At 50.6% G+C, this 19,152-nt stretch overlaps 1 protein-coding gene across 4 annotated transcripts in view; it reads left to right on the top strand.

Moving 5' to 3' along the window:
• The first annotated feature begins 458 nt into the window (after positions 1–458).
• The window catches only part of DRD2 (dopamine receptor D2), a 70,636-nt gene continuing 51,942 nt past the window's right edge, over positions 459–19,152 (top strand). For 2 of the 4 annotated variants that reach the window (XM_032359950.1, XM_032359945.1), the window contains exons 1-2: positions 459–602; positions 1,979–2,163. The gene's annotated coding sequence lies outside the window, so the exon portion shown is untranslated. Of the gene's footprint in view, positions 603–1,978; positions 2,164–11,203; positions 11,543–19,152 lie in introns of those variants that run through there. The other 2 variants (XM_032359946.1, XM_032359947.1) reach the window with 2 other exon arrangements.

The raw sequence follows: 19,152 nt of genomic DNA, 5'->3' as shown, positions 1-19,152 counted from the left end.
GAAGCAGATTAAGATACAGGGGATAGGTTCCGTCCAGTATTGCTGCAATCACGGGGTATAATAAACAACACCTAATCTCAGCGGCTTATGGTGAGAACAAACATTTCTCAAACATTTGACTCACTCGTGTGTCTGGCTGTGCATCCCGCTGGAGGTGTGCATATTCGGGTCGGCTCCATGTGCCTCCCAGCCGCCTCGGGCCCGTCAGCTGGCCAGGGCGTGTTCTCCTCGTGCTGCTTGCCGGCAGAGGCTGAAGCGGAAGGAAACACGACCGCCTCTTAACGCCTTGGCTGGGAGCAGGCACGTCATCACTCCTGCCCACGGTCACTCCGGCCCACAGCAGTCCGCTTCTCGCCGTCCGCGGGCGGGGGGCGTATCCTCTGCCCACAGTGCACCACGGCAGCCAGCGGGCCGGAAGCAGCTGCGAGCCAATCAGAGAGAGGCGTGCGCACCGCGGAGCATGCGGGCGTCACGGGTAAGGTGGGTAACCTGCGGCCTGGGGCTGACAGGGAATAAACTACCCGCCAGAGAGCAGCTCGGAGCAGACACCGTGGAGTCCGGGCTAGACCGAGAAGGGGGCGGAGAGAGCGGAGGCTGACACGGTGCGTATGCCGGCAGCAAGACAGGCCGACAGGGCGGAGGCTGGGAAGGGGCCCAGCAGCGGAGGGACAGGCTAGAGCTGAGAAGGCCAAGTCCGACAGAGTGCTTGTGCGAGAGCCCTGTGAGCTGCTGACTAGATCCTGGCCGTGGCCGGGAGGGCTGCGGTTGAGAGGAGGCGGCCGACACCACCTACAGCCGAGGTGTCCCAGCCCTGGGAGGCAGGTGACCGGGAGCGCCCGGTGTCGCCGCAGAACTGGGGATGGAGGGGACTGTAAGGCCGGAAGTCGCCAGGGCCTGGAGACGACAGGGGGGCGACGGGGTAGGGACACGGGCTCCCGGAGGACAGGCTGTGCCAGGGAGCATGGAGAAGGCCATCCCCACCTGCTGACAGAGACGTTTCTGGGTTGTGGAAAAAATCGCAATTCTTGATGGAGAAACCTGCAGGGGAAGCAGCATTTGGGGCAAGAGCCAGGTTTCCATGAAGGCAATAGGCAAGTTTGTTTACGGGAGTGGGTTCTACAGGAAACCATGGAGATCCCTTTGCCACAGAGGAAGCCCAAGACAGGGGAGAGGGGAGACCCGCACAAGGCAAAGACAGCGTGGACGTGAGGCAAGGCCAATCTGCTGCGGACAGAAACTGCCAGGTGTTTCTGGAAAGAGGGCGTTCCAAGCCAGGAGAATTTATTCCCAGGACACTCACCATGTGGGAAAAACAATAAATATCCTTGGAGGATGGGCGGTCCTAACTCATAATAAAGGCTTAAAAAATGCTTAATAAAAGGAATAATGTAAAAAACAAAACCAACCAAACAAAAAAACCCGAAAGCGAACCAAACAAACAGTAACCCAGACTGGATCTATGAGCCACCATCTCCCCTATTAGAAAGGGCAATGGATCTAATCTTCTGGCCCACGCAAGGAAAAGTACTTTGCTATGCCATAGACGCTGACCCCTCTTGCTTCCAAAGCTTGGGAATTCTCTGCCCAGAAATGTCAAAACCTTTGGCTATGGGTTTTGATTTCTCATTAACCTTTATAGGACACACCTTGATAATTAATTAAATTACACAATTTTATTTACCAGGTCATTCTCTCCAATTAAGATGATAATTAGCTCCCATGTTCTACCGGGCATTTACTAGCCTCTGTACGAAAAGGAACTTGATGAAATAATCAGGACATGTAATCATAGTAACAAGGTGGGGAGCCCCCGGGAGGATTTGAAATGTCTGACAGTAGACTGGAAAGGAATGGGACTTCAGGGTAAACACAGACCCCGTGCTGACTGCCACAGAACCAGCGGCACTTGAAGGCAAGCGTGGGCCACCTGAGAGTTTTCGAAGACTTGGAGCAAACTGGGCATTTTTTATCTTGGCAGATAGTGGAACCAAGGAGCTCGTATGTGCACCCGTGTGGGCACTGCTGCTTGAGAGCATGATGGCCAACAACAGTAGCAACTTAAACAACTAGTCCTCGCTGTCAGGGGCTTACTGTGCGGACGGCACTGTACTAGGGATTCACACGCATTAAGACAGCTGATGATTCCTGACGTCTTGGAGGTAAGTAAGCGTCATACTCCGCTAGATTTTACCGACAGCACAACTGGGGCTCAACAGGGTATAGTGACTTGCCTATAGTCCCAGGGCCGGTCAGGAGCAGAGCTGAGACTTGAAGCCCTGAGAAGAGACATGCTCGTCCATGTGGCATGAGATGTTTTGGCTACAGTGGCACCTGTCACAAAAATGGCTTGGATCAAGGGCAGCAGCTTGGTGACCTCTGCTTTGCGGTCACCCTCTCCAGTTCTCCCCACATCTCTCACTCCTCATGATCCTCTTTCCCATTGAGCGCAGACATGGCTTCATCCTCCTCACCGCATGCTCCAGGCAGCTCCAAAGTTGATCCGAGCTGGTATCAGAGACAAAGCCTCTTTGCCTTTCCTGGTGTAGACGGTCGGTGAGGACATGCATGAGCAAGCTCTGGGCGTGGGGTTTGAGGTCTTTGAATCCGGTTCTCTCTCTTCTGGCACTTCCAGAGCCCCTTTCACCATGTGGGGGATCTGAGTGTTGGGAAGATGAAGTGAAATGCCATTGTGTGCACCACAGGACCAGCCGCAGGGCAAGTCCCCGGGAGGTGTTTGCTTCCTTCTTTCCCAAATGGTGACTGGCACATTTAGACTTGGATCTGGGGCAAGGATGGGTTTCTCATAGTCTTAGATAACTCTCTGGTGGAGAAAGATAAGGACGGAATAGCCTGGATCCCAGGGAATACATGAGGAATCTCAGGGTCTAGTGGCAAGTCTCCACTCTCTCCAGTGACAGGAGTACAGGTGTGGTGAAAACAGCCCAGTCACGTTTGGTGAGGCCCCATAGAATAGAGAGGCAAGGAAGCCAATTCTAGAAGCCACTGAGAGCCCGGGGCGAGGGTGACCCTGGAGATATTTCCAAGCCTGTATGGGCCAAGGTGACCCAAGGTGAGCCTTCAATAACCCTGGGATGAAGCCTGTGTGCTCGACAAACAGGATGTGTCTTGCTTGGCCTTTTCATTATTTTCCATTTGGTCTGTGTTTGGTTTTCTTCCAGTTTTTTTAAAGTTGCAAAATACCAACTTATTCTTAGTTGATTTGAGAGGAGAGGGGACTGGAATGTCCACATCAAAAAGGAAGGTAGTGGTGGGGGGAGATTAGAGTGGCCTGGAGGCCAAAAGCCCCAAGGATGATGAGCATGATGGGGGAGATTGGCAGTGAGCCATGGAGCTGGAGAAACCAGAGAGGGGATGTCTTAGGGATGGAGGTGAGGTGACTGGGAAAGAGTCAGTGGTAGACTCCAAGGGTCTCTCCTGTCTTGGCTTTCACACTTGGCTTTCACACTTGGCTTTCACACTTGCAGCCAAAGAAAGGAAACTGGGAGTCACCTGGCATGAGCCAGAGGTATAGTACATTGGGCTGTGGATTATCATGGGCTGGTATAGGAGCGTGAAGACCCCTGTTGAGGCCAGCCTTATTTCTGCTCAGAGCATCCCGTCTGAGGCCTTTTAGGGAGCTCTAGGCTAGTCACATGTGAGGGTCCTTGATGTAGTCAATAGAAATGTGTCCTGGCTAGCTTCAGCAGGTTAGGAAATTGAGTAGAGGAGAATGGTGGGCTCTCAGAACAAAGACCTCAACTCAGAAGATGGGCAGTCACCAAGGCAGCTGTGATGAGAGGAAGGAAGGAGACATGGTATCCTTTAGCAGGAGCTGTCTATCTAAGGCATCCAAGCAGCCACTGCGGGACACCCCAGCTACCCCACGAAGAACTCCTAGAGATTTTTCACTGTAGAGTAAGGGCTCCAGGGTCAGAGTGGAGATGAGAGCATGCAACTGGCTGAACCCAGGTCCCATGTCAATGCCCTGCCTGCCAGGAGGTGGGGAGAGGAAAGATCCCTCCTCTCCTGTAGGCTATGGGTGAGACCCTATGGCTGGTAATCCCATGGAAGAGTCTCTCAAAGGGGGAGCAGGATTGGATGGTGGACACCAAAGGTAGAGTCAAATTCTTTGATAGCCTTGAAGATGCTCTCTACTTAAATTAGTTTGAACTGTTTTCTCCTCTACTGAGCTTTCCAGAACCTGCAGCATTGTTTAGTCCCATGGGGGTCTGCCCTTGGTTCTCATTCCTGACTATGACTGGGTTCCCTTACCTTGTCTTGCTCTCCACAGCCCCTGTCCTGAACCCTGGGTTTTTACTTCAGGTGTTCTATCAGTCTGAGTCTTGGCAGGAGACAGATCACACGCTCAAATGGGGTAATTCAAGAAGAGTTTGGTAAAGAAGACTGTTAGGAAAGTGGAGCTGGAGTGTAGAGAAACCAGAAAGGATAATGTAGCCTCTCAGGACTTGTGATAATGGGGCTCCGTTTTCACTGGAGGGGCCTGGAGGGACCAAGGGTTAGAGGGGAGCGATTAGCAGGAGGGAAACAGAGACAAAGGTAGAGGCAGAAGCAGAGAGAAGCCAGACCAGAGCACAACTGGCTGAGCAGGGCCTGGAAAGACCAGCAAGGGGGTAGGGCAGGTCTGTGGGTCAGGCATTACAGATGAAGGGAGCCCTGTGGGCATGACCCTGGACTTGAACCAGGAACATGCATCTAGAACACAATGGGCAATTCTGATGTGTGAGGACGATGTTTCTGCCTGAAAAAGGCATTTCTTTAAGTCCATCTCTCAGTGTGTTCCTGCAGCAGGAGGACCTCAGGTCTGTATTGCTTCTCCTCCCTCTTCCGTTGCTTCCCTCACTGGAAGAAGGGGCCAGGTGCTGTTTTGGCTTTCTCCAGTCTTTACAGGCTTGTCTTAAATCACTGGCCCGCAGCCTAGCTCCCCGGACCAGCTCCCCAAATCTGTGGGCAGACCCACCTGCCATCAGATTTGTCAGAGCCCAGGTGGCAGACCTGGAGACCCTCTATGGGACCTCACAGAAGCCCCTCCGTCTTTCCCAATGGCCCCTTTCCCTTCTTCCCAGGTGGACCCCAAACACTTGGTTTCTATAACTGTAATAATAGTCCTCTCTCTGAATAACTTACCCTCTCTTCATGCCTAATTACCATGTGGCACAGTAATGATACATATAACACTAAATGTGTCAGGGTAACTCTGCTACGAGTCTTGTTTCATTATAACAACAAACTGGCTTTCCTTAGTGTCTCACCTGTCTAGGCCTCAGCCCCCACATGTACAAAAGGAGGGATTTGGATTAAGTTAGTGTCTCCCCACCTGGTTGGTGTTTTAGAAATATGGACCCCTAGCCCCTACCCCCTAAATTCTGACCTAGTAGGTCAAATCTGTATTTTTTTTCTCTTCATTTCCCAGATCTTTCTATGGTGTCCAATTTAAGGACTGACATTTGCGAAACTCTGGAACAGATCATCTCTGTGACACTTTCCCCAACTCATGTTTTCACTCAGTGATCATATACTTCAGAGGGGATGCTAGCAGAGATAAGGCTGGGACAGAGGTAAGGGACAGATATGGCAGACTTCGAATGCACTTTAAGAGAATTAGAATTCATCTCAAAGACAATGGGCTTTGGGGGTTTTAAGCAAGGACGACAGGATCAGATCTATGTGTTAGAACAGCCTTCTTGTGCAGTGTGGAAAATGGGTTGGAGCTGGGAGGTGGGGAGAAGGCTTTGGTCATAATCTGCCTGAGAGAATGGTGGGGACCTGGATTGGAGTGGTGGTAGCGAGTGTGGAGAGGGGACAGTTCTCTGTGGCATTTGGAAACTGGGATGGACACAGGACTCTGGTTTCTTTCTTCCTTTGATCTGGGATGTGGGGATGACTGTTGCTTGGTTCGGCAAGCCTTTGTTTTTTGCTAAGTTAGAGGACCACCCGCTGTGTGGTTCTTGGTTGGTTCATGACAGGCAGATGCCCCAGATTTTGACTCAAGAGCCAGTGACTCAGAGAAGCAGGGAGAGGGGAACATCCTTTCCGGAGGCTGCACCAGTAGCCACAACTTTCAGTTTCCAGAAGCAGCGTAATAGAGGGCCAGGGGGACGCCAGGGTGTGCTGCCAGCCGCCATGGCCTGGCCGGCTGGTGAGCTGTGTTTACTTGTGCTAACTGAGCTCTCCCACTGGACTGCAGCGTGGGCTCCATTTCAGGTGAAGACCTTATAGCATCTAGCTCTTTTGTTCCTGGCTGTTTTAGAACCTTGGTTCTCTAATTTCCCCTGTGATTCTGTGAGCTATGACGATATTTTCGCTGAAATTCCTTTTCTGCTTAAATAGCCCAAATTATTTGTTCCTGCCAGATACCCCGACTGCCTCAGAGGCTGGGAGTATGTGAGCAGCCAGTTCAGTCCTCAGCCACAGCGAACACAAGCAGGAGAGCAGCTCATGAAGAAGAGAATCCCAAATGCTGCCATTTGGCTTAGAGACTAAAAATACCTTGGCTCCTGATTGGCTCACCCTCTATGCGGAAAGCCTGGATTGAGCTTTTCTTCACTATCGAGAGCTTTCCCTGAGCTGCACCACTCCATTCAAAACCTGAATGGTGGAATGGTCCTTGCATTTCAAACTATTGGAAAAGTGTCATCCAAATTCCATGGTCTGCTCCCATCTTCTGGAAGCTGGGAACTTTAAGAACCCTCTCAGGGCTCTCCGAAATTAGTGATCTTCTAGAAATCACAAGGCTACTGGGAGGTAAATGAGACCACTGATGAGATAGTGCTTTAATAGCTACAGAAAAGGCTGAAGGAATCCAAGGCTGTACCAATTGTGTTTCCGCAAATACAGCTTCAGAAGTTCTATACAGATGGGTTGTTTTCTAAGTTCAGTCACTTTACACCTATCTACCATTTCAAGATGTTTTGTTTGTTTTCACACAAAGCAACTATAGTGGCCACTGAAACACTAGGTTTCTGTATTTTTTATTGCAGTAAAATATGCACCACAAAATTTACCATTTTAACTGTTATTAAGTGTGTAGGTCAATGGCATCATGTACATTCACCTTGTTGTGCGCCCATCCATCACTATCCACCTGTGGAACTTTTTTGTTTCCTCAGTCTGAAACTCTGTACCTTTAAAAAAAGAAAGAAAGAAAGAAACAAAAAGATTTATTTTTTTATTTATTTGACAGAGAGAGAGAGAGAGAGAGAGAGAGAGAGCGCAAGCACACACACACGCGCAAAAGCAAGGGGAACAGCAGAGGGAAAGGGAGAAGCAGACTCCCTGCTGAGAAAGGAGCCCAATGCGGGACTCGATCCCAGTACCTTGGGATCATGACCTGAGCCAAAGGCAGACCCTTAACCATCTGAACCATCCAGGTACCCCAAAACTCTGTTGCTTTTAAATACAAACTCCCTATTTACCTTTCCCTCCAGCCCCTGGCAACAGGCACCCCACTCTGACTTCTTTAGGTACCCTACATAAGTGGAATCATACAGTATTTGTCCTTTTGTGACTGGACAGTTTTACTTTGCACAATGCCCTCAGGATTCATGCACCTTGTTGCAAATGAAAGGATTGTTCTTACTCCTTTTGCAACGCCTCTGAAAATGATAAGGTGGCAGTCCTTCTGGCTCAGAGGAGGTGGCCGGGGAAAAAGGAAATAAACACACCCTTCTGATACTTCCTGATTTCTCTCCAAGTGCTGAAAACCTGCACTTTGTAGCCAGGGTATTTCATTGTACGCACAGACCACATTTGGTCATCTACTCACCGTTCAGTGCACACTTGGGTTGCTTCTACCTTTTGGCACCTGTGAATAATGCACACTCTGAATATGAGTGTGCAAATAAGTGTGTATTTTTATGACCTATTCCCATCAAGCAATTAAGTTTATAAGATGGACATTTACACTTTCTCTATTTTGTAATTCTGAAGAATTTTAGAATAGACTTTCTTAAAGTGGGTCACACCTGTGTTCTTTACTCTTCCCAAATAGGAGAATGCAAAGATTGTCTACACATGTCCACTTCGCATGGATGTGGACAAACCCAGTATGTCTTCCAGTGAGGCCGTCATCCTCTAAGGGTGACTACACAGGCAGAGGTCAACACTCTGAAGTAACTCCCTCTGCTCTCCTGCCTTGGTCAGAGACAGTTACCTGAACCTCTGTCCTCTTTAGAGGATCCTGTCCTTCCTCACCCTTCCTCAGTTACCCTAGCCTCTCTCACTGGATCACTCACATGTGGGCCTGGGGCTCTCAGCAGCATCGGTGACTGAGATCCCTGCCCCTTGAGTTTATTTTCTTTTTGCTCAACACCTCCTCTGATCCAGAAGGATTGCCACTTTATTGTTCTCAGAGTTATTTGCAAATGGCTTAAAAATTAAGTGACAAAAGAGGGGAGGATGAGAGAAGAAGAAATTTCTGGGAGTTTAGGGTTCATCTGTGAGCTAAGTTAGGAAATCTAGAATTGGAACACCTCATAGAGGGTGTCTGCATTCCCTTCAGTGCTTCTCTAGCTCAAGTTTTCTGTAAGATGGGAAAATGGGCAACATGGATGAAGCATCAGGATGTACTCATTGTCATCCCCCCTTAATCTTCATGCTAACACTGCAATATGGATCTCTAGCCCCATTTTACAGCTGAGCAAACTAAGGCTCAGAGCTATTCAGAGCTTCTGCAAGATACGGGAGTTTGGACGTGAACAAAGTCCCATGTGACTCCAGTTCTGTTCTGCTTCTGACCCCACCACCCCATTATGGCATTCCCCTTGCTTTCTGTGGAATGTTTTTCAGAAGGGTGACTGTGCCAAGGTGTGGGCACATCATAGTTTGACAGAGCCTGGCAAGATACTCTCCTTCCAAGCTCCAGCCAGATCTTATTGTCTACCTCAGAGGTAGCTCTTGGAGCATATGGGAAAGATCTAGATCTCCCTCATTCTCTGTTGACTCTGGCCTTTGTTTTCTCATTACCATGGGCCAGCAAAACCACCGCCTGCCTGAACCCATCTTCTACCCCTAACACCCATTAGTAACCACTGGCTGAGCACCTTCAACAATAAAAAGGTATAAAGATTTACGGAGCGCATCAGGAAGAATTTCTTGACCGAGGTTCAGGGACATACAGATGAGAATGTCAAAAAGACTCATGTGTCCCCTTTTCCAGGAAGGCTGGAAGGAAAAGGGCTACCCTGCCCCTGCCTGGCCTACTTGGACTGGGTACAGTTCTGCCTGGAGGCAGGGGAGGTGGCAAATGACCTCCAGAGGGCCTTGGCAGCCTGGAAAGCGGGAGCCTACAGGAAGCTGCCTGCCGCTTGGCCGCAGATGCTCCCTGTCATCAATCACTCAGTGCATCTGTTTGCTGTGCCGCTTGTTTAAAGAGCGAGGCGTTTGCTAATTGAAAACTGAAAGATCCATCCGTCTCACTCACAGCCAGCATGAAATCCACTCAGCCATGCAAGACTGGGGTAAAAGCAGGAGTAGGGAGCTAGGGTGCCCTTGGGTTGGCACACCCAATGGAGGTCATGTTCTCTCCTTCTGCCTCCCAAGGGAGCAAGGCTATTCTACCCCCCATCCACACCCCACCCATGAACAGCCAGGGGGTGCCCAGATTACAGTTTGTCTAACACTTCCTCATCTGTTATCCTCAATGCTGCCCAGAGAGAATTGCCTTCTCAGCCCCAATGTAAAGATGGAGAAAGTGAGACTCAGGGATGGTAAGCTACTTGTTAGCCAAGGTCACAAAACTGCTATGGGACAGAGGCAGGACACCAGTCTGGGTCCTTTGACTAGTCAGGAGAAGGGTGGCTGTCTGCTGGATAGCTTCCCTGAATAGAAAGGTGCTGAGCTAGAAGGGACCATGTCCTTCTTTAGGTGGATTAAACCTGGAAACAAATGGCCTAGGGGTAGCCAAGGGGAAACACCGAAATTTCAAGACTATCTGCAATGTTTCATTGTTTTAAATGCAAATAGAGCAAAATACTGGTAATCCTGATTGCTAGAATTTCTCCCTATCAACCCTGCATGGATGGGAGCCAGGCCAGATCCACAGGAGAGTGCAAAGGCAAGGAGCAGGGGAAGAGGTGCCAGGCGTCCACTTATAGCTCCTGCCTTTCCCCAGTTGCCTCCAGAGATGGCTGTATTTGGGGAAAGTGCTGATGGGCACGTTGTACATGGGAGACTGGCCCAGCTCTGGATCTCTGTGGAATCTGGAAAGGCACTCCAGTTCTCTGCAACTCAGTTTCCCCTTCTAGAGTGATGAGGGTGGGGAGTTAGAGGAGTGCACAGTCCCTTCTGTGATCAAACCTAATCTTTGTGGCTCAGAGTGGCTTGACTCCAGCAGGGATGGACTGACCCCCTGCTATGCCCAGTTCTTTCCCCATGCTGTTCCCTCTGCCTGGAAAGCAGTGCCGCCTTCTCCCTCCGACCCCCGTGGGAAAGGGTATTGCTTTTTCAGCTCCAGTTCCCATGAGGTTTCCTTGCTTGTGCCCCCTAGCACCTAGCACCGCAGGTGCTGTGGTGCTGTGGTATGTTTCCTGGAGGTCTCCTCTGCATGAGAGCAGGGACCTGGTTTTATTCCTCTCTGTGACCCGGGGATCTGACACAGCGTTTGGCAAAGGAAGGACAGTCAAAAACTGATTGCTGAAGACTCCACCTCCCTTTGGAGTCAGGGGCGAGCTGGAACCCTAGAGGTCCTTTTTTGAATTTTCACTTCAGGTCAACTCCAAGCAGGCTTTCCCCTGAAAGAGTCAAGCAACAAACAGAACTGACCCCAGGGGTTCCAAGACCGGAAGTCTGTAAACCAACACTGACTGCTCCTCCTTACACTACTCCCTGGATGGGCGGTACCTCCCCCAACCATTATCCTCTGACTTCTCAGAGGGAAATGACAAGCCACGATGAGGATGCTTGGTCACCGGCAGCCCTAAATTTACAGGGTCTCACTTTGGGGATAAGGGGCGAGCGCAATGGGCAGTGACCAATCAGTTTCCGCCTAGGCTCCCATCTGCCTCGAAGCCAGGGCTGACTCCATCCCCTGCCTGCCCGCTGCTCCCCGCAGGCCCGGCGTACAGAGCCCACACACCCGTGTGCAGTGGGGTGGGGCGGGGCCTGGCCCAGGGGCGGGGCCCAGGGGCGGGGCCCAGGGGGCGCCCCGTGGCCAGGCGGCCCCGCCCCTCCTCCCTCGCTAGGTGCTCCGGCCCGGCGAAGCTGTCCAGCTTCAGTGCAGTAACCGGCCGCCTCCCGCGCGCACCGCGCCGCCTCCGCTCCTTGTCCCTGCGCCGCACGGCCGCCCCGTGCCCGGCCCCGCCCCGCCCCGCCGCGGCCGGTCCACTGCTCCCCGCGGGCAGGAGCCGGCCAAGCCCCTGCCCGCCGGGGCTCTGAACCGCGCGGCGGGGCCGGGAGTCAGCGACCCGCCGAGGAGAGCGGCGGCCCGGACGGCTGCCAGAGGGGCGGCCGCGCGTGGATGCGGCGGGAGCTGGAAGCCTCGAGCAGCCGGCGCCGTCTCTGCCCCCGGGCGCCCTATGGCTTGAAGGTAAGCGCGTGCAGGACAGAGCGACAGGGGGCCAGGACCCAGGCAGTCGCAGGGAGAGGAGGAGGGAGCTCGGAGGGTGGCGCAACTGGGAGCAGAAGTTTGTCCGGCCACTCTGTTGCCGTCTGCCGGGGACCTACCCGGTTCTCCACAGAGAACCTCTCCGTTGGACCACGGAGAGGGGGCGACAGGAACACAGCACTGCCATGCCCTCTGCCTCCCTCTGCCTCCCTCTTGGCGTCCCTTGCGCGGCCGGGGCGGGAATCCTCGCTCCGGGCATGGGCGGGCGGTGCCGGGACAGCCTCCTCGCGGAGCGCCTAGAGCCAGCCCTGCCGAGCTGAGGCTTCACAGGGCGGCCGGTTCCCGATGGTCTCGGGAGGGCACTTTCCACCCGGGACCCCAGGGCGCGCGGCCAGAGTTTCTGATTGCCTCGGAGGGAGAAGGGTTGTTCTTGGCAAGTCTACATTTGCGGGACCTTTGACTTTTTTCCGTTTCTGAGGACAGACCCAAGGGAAGAGGCCGATTCTGCCTGTACTCTCACACTCCCGGTGTGCCGCTGTCCTTGGTACTGAATATACCTTCTACTTCGCCGTCTCTCCGAGATCCTGTAGAGTGGGGAGGCTTGGAATGGGGGTGACGTTTGGGGCAGTAGCGGAGGGTGACTGCTTAATTGTGGAATGGACCAAGAGCTTCGAGAGGGTCATGTGCGGAGACAAGAGGCAGCTCTAAGAGCCAGAGGGAGCGCGTCCCCATCCCTGTCTGCACAGGCGGCCTGTGAGTGGTTCCTCTTGAAGAACAGAGGTAAGAGAGTGCGTGTGCGTCTACACAACAGGCTTCGCCATGGACACAAGTCACAGCGCCGCAGCTCACAGCTCCGTAGGGACAGGCCCTTCTCTCAGCCACAGGGAAGCTATCTGAGCGAGTGATGCTGCCCCACCTGGCACCCCACTACTTTTTGTGCTGGGGGCTCCTGAGGTTGGGGAGGTACAAGGCACTTTGAGGATCCCTCTCCAGTTCCTTTGGCAGATCGGATCATTTCTGGATTTTTGACCAGGATGTAAACCTTTCAAGTTAATCCTGGCTCCTTCCCAGGAAGTAGGTGATCAGTGATTCTTCCCCTTGGGATGCAAATATTCAGCCTGTCCCTGATTCATCCCACAGCATTAGGACCACTTGAAAAGGAATTCATTCTTCTCATGTTTCCCCTGTTGCTGCTGTTTGAGGAGGGTGGGCAGAAAGAGAGGCCTTGGTGAATGTGACCATTTGCAAGAGAACTTAGTGGGCTGATTTGCTGGGTCCCTGCATTTGACTTCTTTGCTTGATGTTCGGGATTCCTGGCATATCTGATAGGGACATGGGTGGTGGTAGGTATCTCTGAAATTGGGTATCTGACAGGGAAGACGTTTGAGAGGGTTAGACCTAGAGCTGAGGCAGGGCCATGGTAACCCCAGCCTTGGTCTCTCTTGAAAAACATTCTCAGTTCCTGCTACCTTCTCTGCACAGCTTGGGGATAAAAGGTACTGGGAAATGGAAGATTCTGATTTGTTATATGGGTCCAGAGCAGGATTTCTCTAATGGTTGTTTCGTTTTAATGAACTCCCTATCTTTGAATCACCTGGGAAGCTGGATAAAAATGGATATTTTTTTGTTCTTCTCTAAAGGACTGCTGAATGAGAACCTCAAGCTGAGACCCGGAATGTATATTTTAACAATATTTCTGGGTGATTCATGTATACGCTGGTTAAGAAATCATTGCTCATGAAAGTTCATACTTTGACTACAGGGAGCATGATTCAGGCCTTTATAACTGACTCTTGCCTCCTGCTGCTTATCATGTTAAGTTCTTCAGGCGTGGGGCTGTTGATGGAGGGACTACCCCCGGATTCGGTCCCTTTGCTGAAATAAAGTGTGTAGCCTGATCTCCTCTCCTCCAAGATCCTCCTGGTATTTTCTTATTTCTAAATCAGATTTTTGGGCTCTAGGAATCACCAATATGGCATTATGTTGACCTGTGTAAATAGTAACTGCCCTCCCCTGGGGGCCAACCCATTGTGTTCCTCTTGCCCACCCCTTCTGGGGGAATTACTGTCTTTCATTATATATGTACTGTGGTCTGCTAACCCAACTGCTCCTGAAATGCCAAGGAGTGATTAGTTCAGCTTAGTAGCACGTCATGTTCCCCAAGGCTGGTAGCTACTTGTGCTCTGCTCACTGTGACATATTGGCTGTATTGATTTGGCTCTTTAAGCTAGCAAGCTTGTAGGGGTGAATAAGGCCAGGGATGATGCTCGTGGGCTAGTCAGTTTTCCAACTTTACTCACAAGGTTGGATTATCTCTATCTAGAACATGCAATGATGTAGGAGAATTTGAACTTGAGAGAAACCCTGTGTTCCTCCTTCAACCAGAGGAAAGAAAGGGAACTCAGGGTCTCATAAAAAATGTAGTCTCATATTCACCTGGGATTGACGTGCTGAAGCTAGACTGGTCTGAGGTCTCTATTGTATAAGGGGAAATGTATGTATAAGGGATGTATATGTATAAGGGGAAAGACGTGTGGATTTGGCCTGGAAAGAGCTGTCTTTATCTTCCCTGCAAGTGAAAGTTGTATTTTGGTGTTGAGGAAGAAGCATGGCTGTGAAAATAGCAGAGTTTGTGAGAGGTTTTGCAGTGGGGGGAGAGGGGAAAAATAATGAGACTTCCTTGAGCCAACGCTGCCCCTTCTAGTGACTCATGTTTTCTGATCTGCCAACCCCCCATGTCTCCCACCCTTGTAGCTGAATACGTATGACTCTCCGGCAGTGAAGGTGTTTTGGCCCCTCAGAAACGACAGGTGAACCGATGTTGAGGTTTTATAAAGTCAGAACCCCAGAGTACTCCGAAAAAGGAGTGGTGTAAGCTTTCCAGTCCCAAGCCACCAGGACTGGGTTTGGCAGCCAAAGCTTCTCCATCCTGCTGGGAGCTCTGCTTAGCAGGAGAGCATCCTGCATCTAGCAAATGCTTGGAAGCCGCAGGCAGCTGGAAGGGCACAGCTTGGTGTGAGCTGAACCAGGCTCCTCTGTAGGTAACCTTTAGCTGTATATCGGCTCTCAGCTGAATCCAGCACTGTGTTTCCCTTTCCTTGCCCCCAGTAGGGCTCTTATGACCCTGAGACGACTCGGCTTTGGGGTTCTGCCTAAGCTCTGCAGCTCTCCAGGACACTACATGGAGCCACCCAGGCTGTGCAAGTTGCTTATTTCCCGGTTTGGGGTGGTAGGCTGATACTCTCTCCAGCCTTTTAAATTACCGTAATCGTGTTAGAAACCAACATTAATACATCCCTGCCTCTCAACTGTCCCTATCACCATTGTAATTGAAGATTGCTTTCTTATTTTTTTTAAACAATAGAATCATATTATTTAAATGCATAGGTGTGGAAAATAGCTTGATTATAGTGTCAGTCCGTGTGGGAGGAGGAGTAAAACTACAAGATTCAGCCACAGGGTTTGTTCTAGTCTGGGTCCAGAGAAAGGGGAGAAACTTGCTATACATTTCCCCTCTTCTTGTCCCTTTCACTTCCACCTGATAAATGGGTTAAATCAACACATTTGGCAGCTGGGATGTCTCCTGGGGAGGCACAGCCTCTTCTCTCCCTAGGAGATATGGGAACGCTTCTCTGCAGAGAAGAGGCTCCCACTGGCTCTAGCATTCAGGGAGGAGCAAGAGATGATGCACTGGGGCCTGGGGACTCCCCTCTCCCCTAGGTGGAAGAGGCTGTGTTGCTGCAGTGCCCCAGACTCAGGGGCCCGAGAGTGTGAGGGGCAGTATATGGGGATGGGAGCTAATGAGAAGCCATCTCTTTGGGGGTTCCTGGAAAAGGCGGATGTTAAATACGTATGTATAAGACATCAGTTTGAAGCAGTTTGGGCAATTTGCTTTTATCTGATGTTCACAATTTCCAAGAGGAGATGGGGATTCTTTGCTGTCTACAGTGGTGGGTAGGGGAAGGGGGGAGGACCTCTGGCTCTCCCTGGAGCACTCTAAGTGATGTCAACCTGCTCCCAGACAGAGGATGAGAGGTGAAGTCAAGCAGACTCATTCCCCCAGGGCACATGAATAGGCCCATAGCCAGCCTGGGCAGCCGGGCATTCCGGGGAGCTGTGGCTCAGCATAGAGCAGCAGCCATAGCCCCAAAGGCTCTCCCCTGCAGATGTCTGCGAGCCAAAGTGAGTCCTGGGGCCTGTCCACACATCACTGGGCTCCTTCAGAACGTGCCTGCCCTGCTCATTTCCACCCCTGCCTTGTTGTCATTGTTTGGATTCTAAGTGGCTCAGCGGGAGAAAGGCATTAGAAATGAAATTATTTTCGTTACACGCTGTATAATTGCCTTCTCTCCTTCCTATTACCCCAGGGAGCAACATCACTAGCAGTTCCCCAGGAACCCTTGGTCTGGGAAAGTGGCTTCGTCTCAAGCTTCCTTAGAAGGACAATTGGCCGGGCTTACCAATCCTTCTACTGCTGCCCTAATCATCCTAGCAGCTAATGTTTACTGTGCACTTGCTGTGTGCAGGGTGCTGTTCCAAGCGCTTGCCGTGTGTTTTTTATATCAACTCTTGGTCTGGCAACAATGCTACCAAGTAGGCACTGTTGTTATCCCTCTTTCCCCAGAGCTGCCTCTGTGTGGAGGTGGGTGTGGAGAGGTAAGTGGCTTGCACAAGGTCACAGGGCCAATATGCAGGGGGAGACTCAAAGCCAGACTGTCCCATGCTAAAGCAATTGCCCTCTCTGACCTACCTAACAGAAAAATAAGAAAGGGTGGAGAATAGGACTAACAAGGCACTTTCTTGTATAAACTGAAATAACAGCAAGCTTTCCACATGAGCCCAGGAAAGGAGGAGATAGCAGAGGGAGAAGAATGGGTGCAATAAATTCTTGGGATTCTTAACATCAAGGACCATCTAAGAATTTGTTCTGTGCCTGGATCTCACTCCTTTGGGTACAGTGCACTGGGAATGAACCTCAGCAAGCAATGAGAACAGAGGAAAAGGGGGCGGGAGCAGAAGGAGGCAGAGTCACCTGAGTCTCGCTAGTTCGAGGGAGGGCAGGAGAAGGTGTGGATTCACAGAAGGGCTGGCTTCCTTGGGGAAGGTTCACCTCTTTGAGGTAAACCGAACTGTTGCAGAGGATGTAACTCAGACTTCTGCCCACCTTGTGGTCTTTTGGTGTTGCTTTCTCACTGCCACAGGATGGAAACTTGTCATATCTCCAGGACAAAGGGGCTGGATTTCAGGGCAAGCAGAGAGGATCTCCTGCCCGGGATCTTGCAGAGATGCGGGAGTAAGTCAGGCCTCTCCTAAGAACTAGCTGCTTGGTGCTTTTCTGCTGGACAGAGGCAGTAGAGGCCTGGGTGTCCCTGGGCCAGGCCCTTGACCTGTGTATCAGGTTCTTTGGGTACAAAACAAAAGAACTTTTATCTGCTGCCCACTATCTTCAAATTTCAAGATTCCAAGTGCTGTTGGATTCAACAGCACTTAGGCTCTACTGAAATGACCAGATAATGGGGCTCACCTCCCAATAGGCTGGATGACTTCTAGCCTATTGGTAAACCTCACCATGAATTTTATGAATGCCACTTACCAGAATTTGGTCCCTTTCTTAAGCCCTTAAAATACAACATAGTTAAGCCTGAGCGCTCAGGAGCAAGCCTGCAGGATTTGAATCCAGACTGTGTACCTACTAGCTATGTTAACTTAGGCCAATTGGCTGACCTCTGTCGCCTGGGGTTCTCATCTCTAAGTGGGGACGTGAATACCATCACTGGGTTGTAATGGTTACTTGTGGCAATAGATACAAGATGTTTTAGAGTCCCTGGCAAAAGTAAGCATTACCTAAATCTTAACTGTAGTAATTGTTATTATTATTATTAAGGAACTCGAGGGGGAGCATTAGCTGCTTTCCTTTTGAATTCACTCAACACCTGATTTTACATCTCTGAAATTAAGCACATTTTTAAAACTTTCACAAAATTCAAGCTTACTTTCTTTCTTATGCTCTCCACTTATCTGCACTGCTGTCTTTGGCACTTCCCAGCCAGAAGCTCTTACACATTTTCGGCAAGAGGAAGGAGCTTTAGTCACTGGTCCATACGTTATGCTGGGCTCACCACAAGCGTAGCGGCCGTCTTGTCATCATACAACACTATTACAATACTGTTGACCATAATCCCTCTGCAGTACCCTTTATCTCCATGACTTACTCATCCCATTACCGGAAGCCCATATCTCCCACTCCCCTTCACCCATTCTGACCATCCTCCACCCTCACCCTTCTAGCACCCATCATTTTGTTCAGGTGGAGCCTTCCTGATTGGCATTGTAACATGACATGATGCCTTCTGGCATAGGCCACTTTTTATTGAAAATCCCAAATAAGGAGAAAGTAGCAGTGCATAAGGACAAGGAAACTTTCCTTTCTTCTACCGTGGTTGAAAAGCCCAAAGAACCTCACGTTAAGATCCTCAGAACAAACATGTGCTCTTCATCTTTTGGGGTCATTAATGACAGAGGCAGGTGCCATCCGTGTTTTGGGTGAAGGATGGTCTTGCTTAAGATAGGGATGCAACATTGTAGTTTCTGGCCCTAGGACTCTCCAATCCTGAAAGCTGTTCCCTTTCTTTGGCTCTTCTCCTTTTCTTTGAATCCTTCACTGGTGAAGACTCTTTCCTAATTAATGCATCTCTTTCTGAACAATTATGAAGCTTTACTGTTTAGGGAAGATAGAAGATTTCCAAGGGCGTGGCAGGTGTTCCCCTCCCTGGTCTTCTTCCTCAGGTTGAGTAGTCACTCCTTTCTTGGATTCTGATTTGTTCTTAAGTTCATTTATGGCAGATCAACAAGAGAATTGTGTTGACAAGCAGAGTCTAACAGCTAAGGTTCCAAGCAGAGGATGTCAGCCCCCCACAAAGGAGCAAAGATATTTCCATACACACCTTTCTTTGGAGAGTGTGTATAACTGAAGGCTTAGATTTCTCTCGATGACCAATGGCACAAAGTCTGCCTTTTGGACAGTCTTCTCTGGTGAGCTAGAGGAAGGTGGTAAGAGGTGACGATTGCTTTCCCTAGATTGGTGCTGCCATCCACACATTCTGAATCCTTCCTTAGTTACAATCTGTGGCAGCCAACTTCCAAGATGACCCCCAATACTCCCTACCTCCTGGTATTCATGCTTTTATGTTAGCTCCTTCTACATGAAATAGGGAAGACCTGTGTACCAGCTGGACAATGCCTAAATGACAGATCGGGACTTCTGAGGATCGGTCAGAAAAGGTGCATGACTTCCACCTTATTCTTTCTTGGGTTGCTCATTCTGGGGAATGCCATCTGCCATGTCAGGACACTCAGGCAGCCCTATGGAAAGGTCTGTATGGCAAGGAGCTGAAGCCTCCTGCCAAGAGCCATGCGAATGGGCCGTCTTGGAAGCAGATCTTTCCTCCCCAGCAAGCCTTCAAATAACTGACCACTTCCAAGGACTTAGTTTTAGCCTTGTGAGAGACCTGGGCCAGAACCACTCAACTGAGCTGCCTGAGTTCCTGACCCACAGAAATTCATTCAGATAATGCGATTTTGTTGTGCTAAGT

Source organism: Mustela erminea, chromosome 9 (assembly GCF_009829155.1).
Source record: "Mustela erminea isolate mMusErm1 chromosome 9, mMusErm1.Pri, whole genome shotgun sequence".
NCBI classification, from domain to species: domain Eukaryota; kingdom Metazoa; phylum Chordata; class Mammalia; order Carnivora; family Mustelidae; genus Mustela; species Mustela erminea.
Note: the sequence above shows the minus strand (reverse complement) of the source record. Positions and strands in the feature narration are given on the sequence as shown.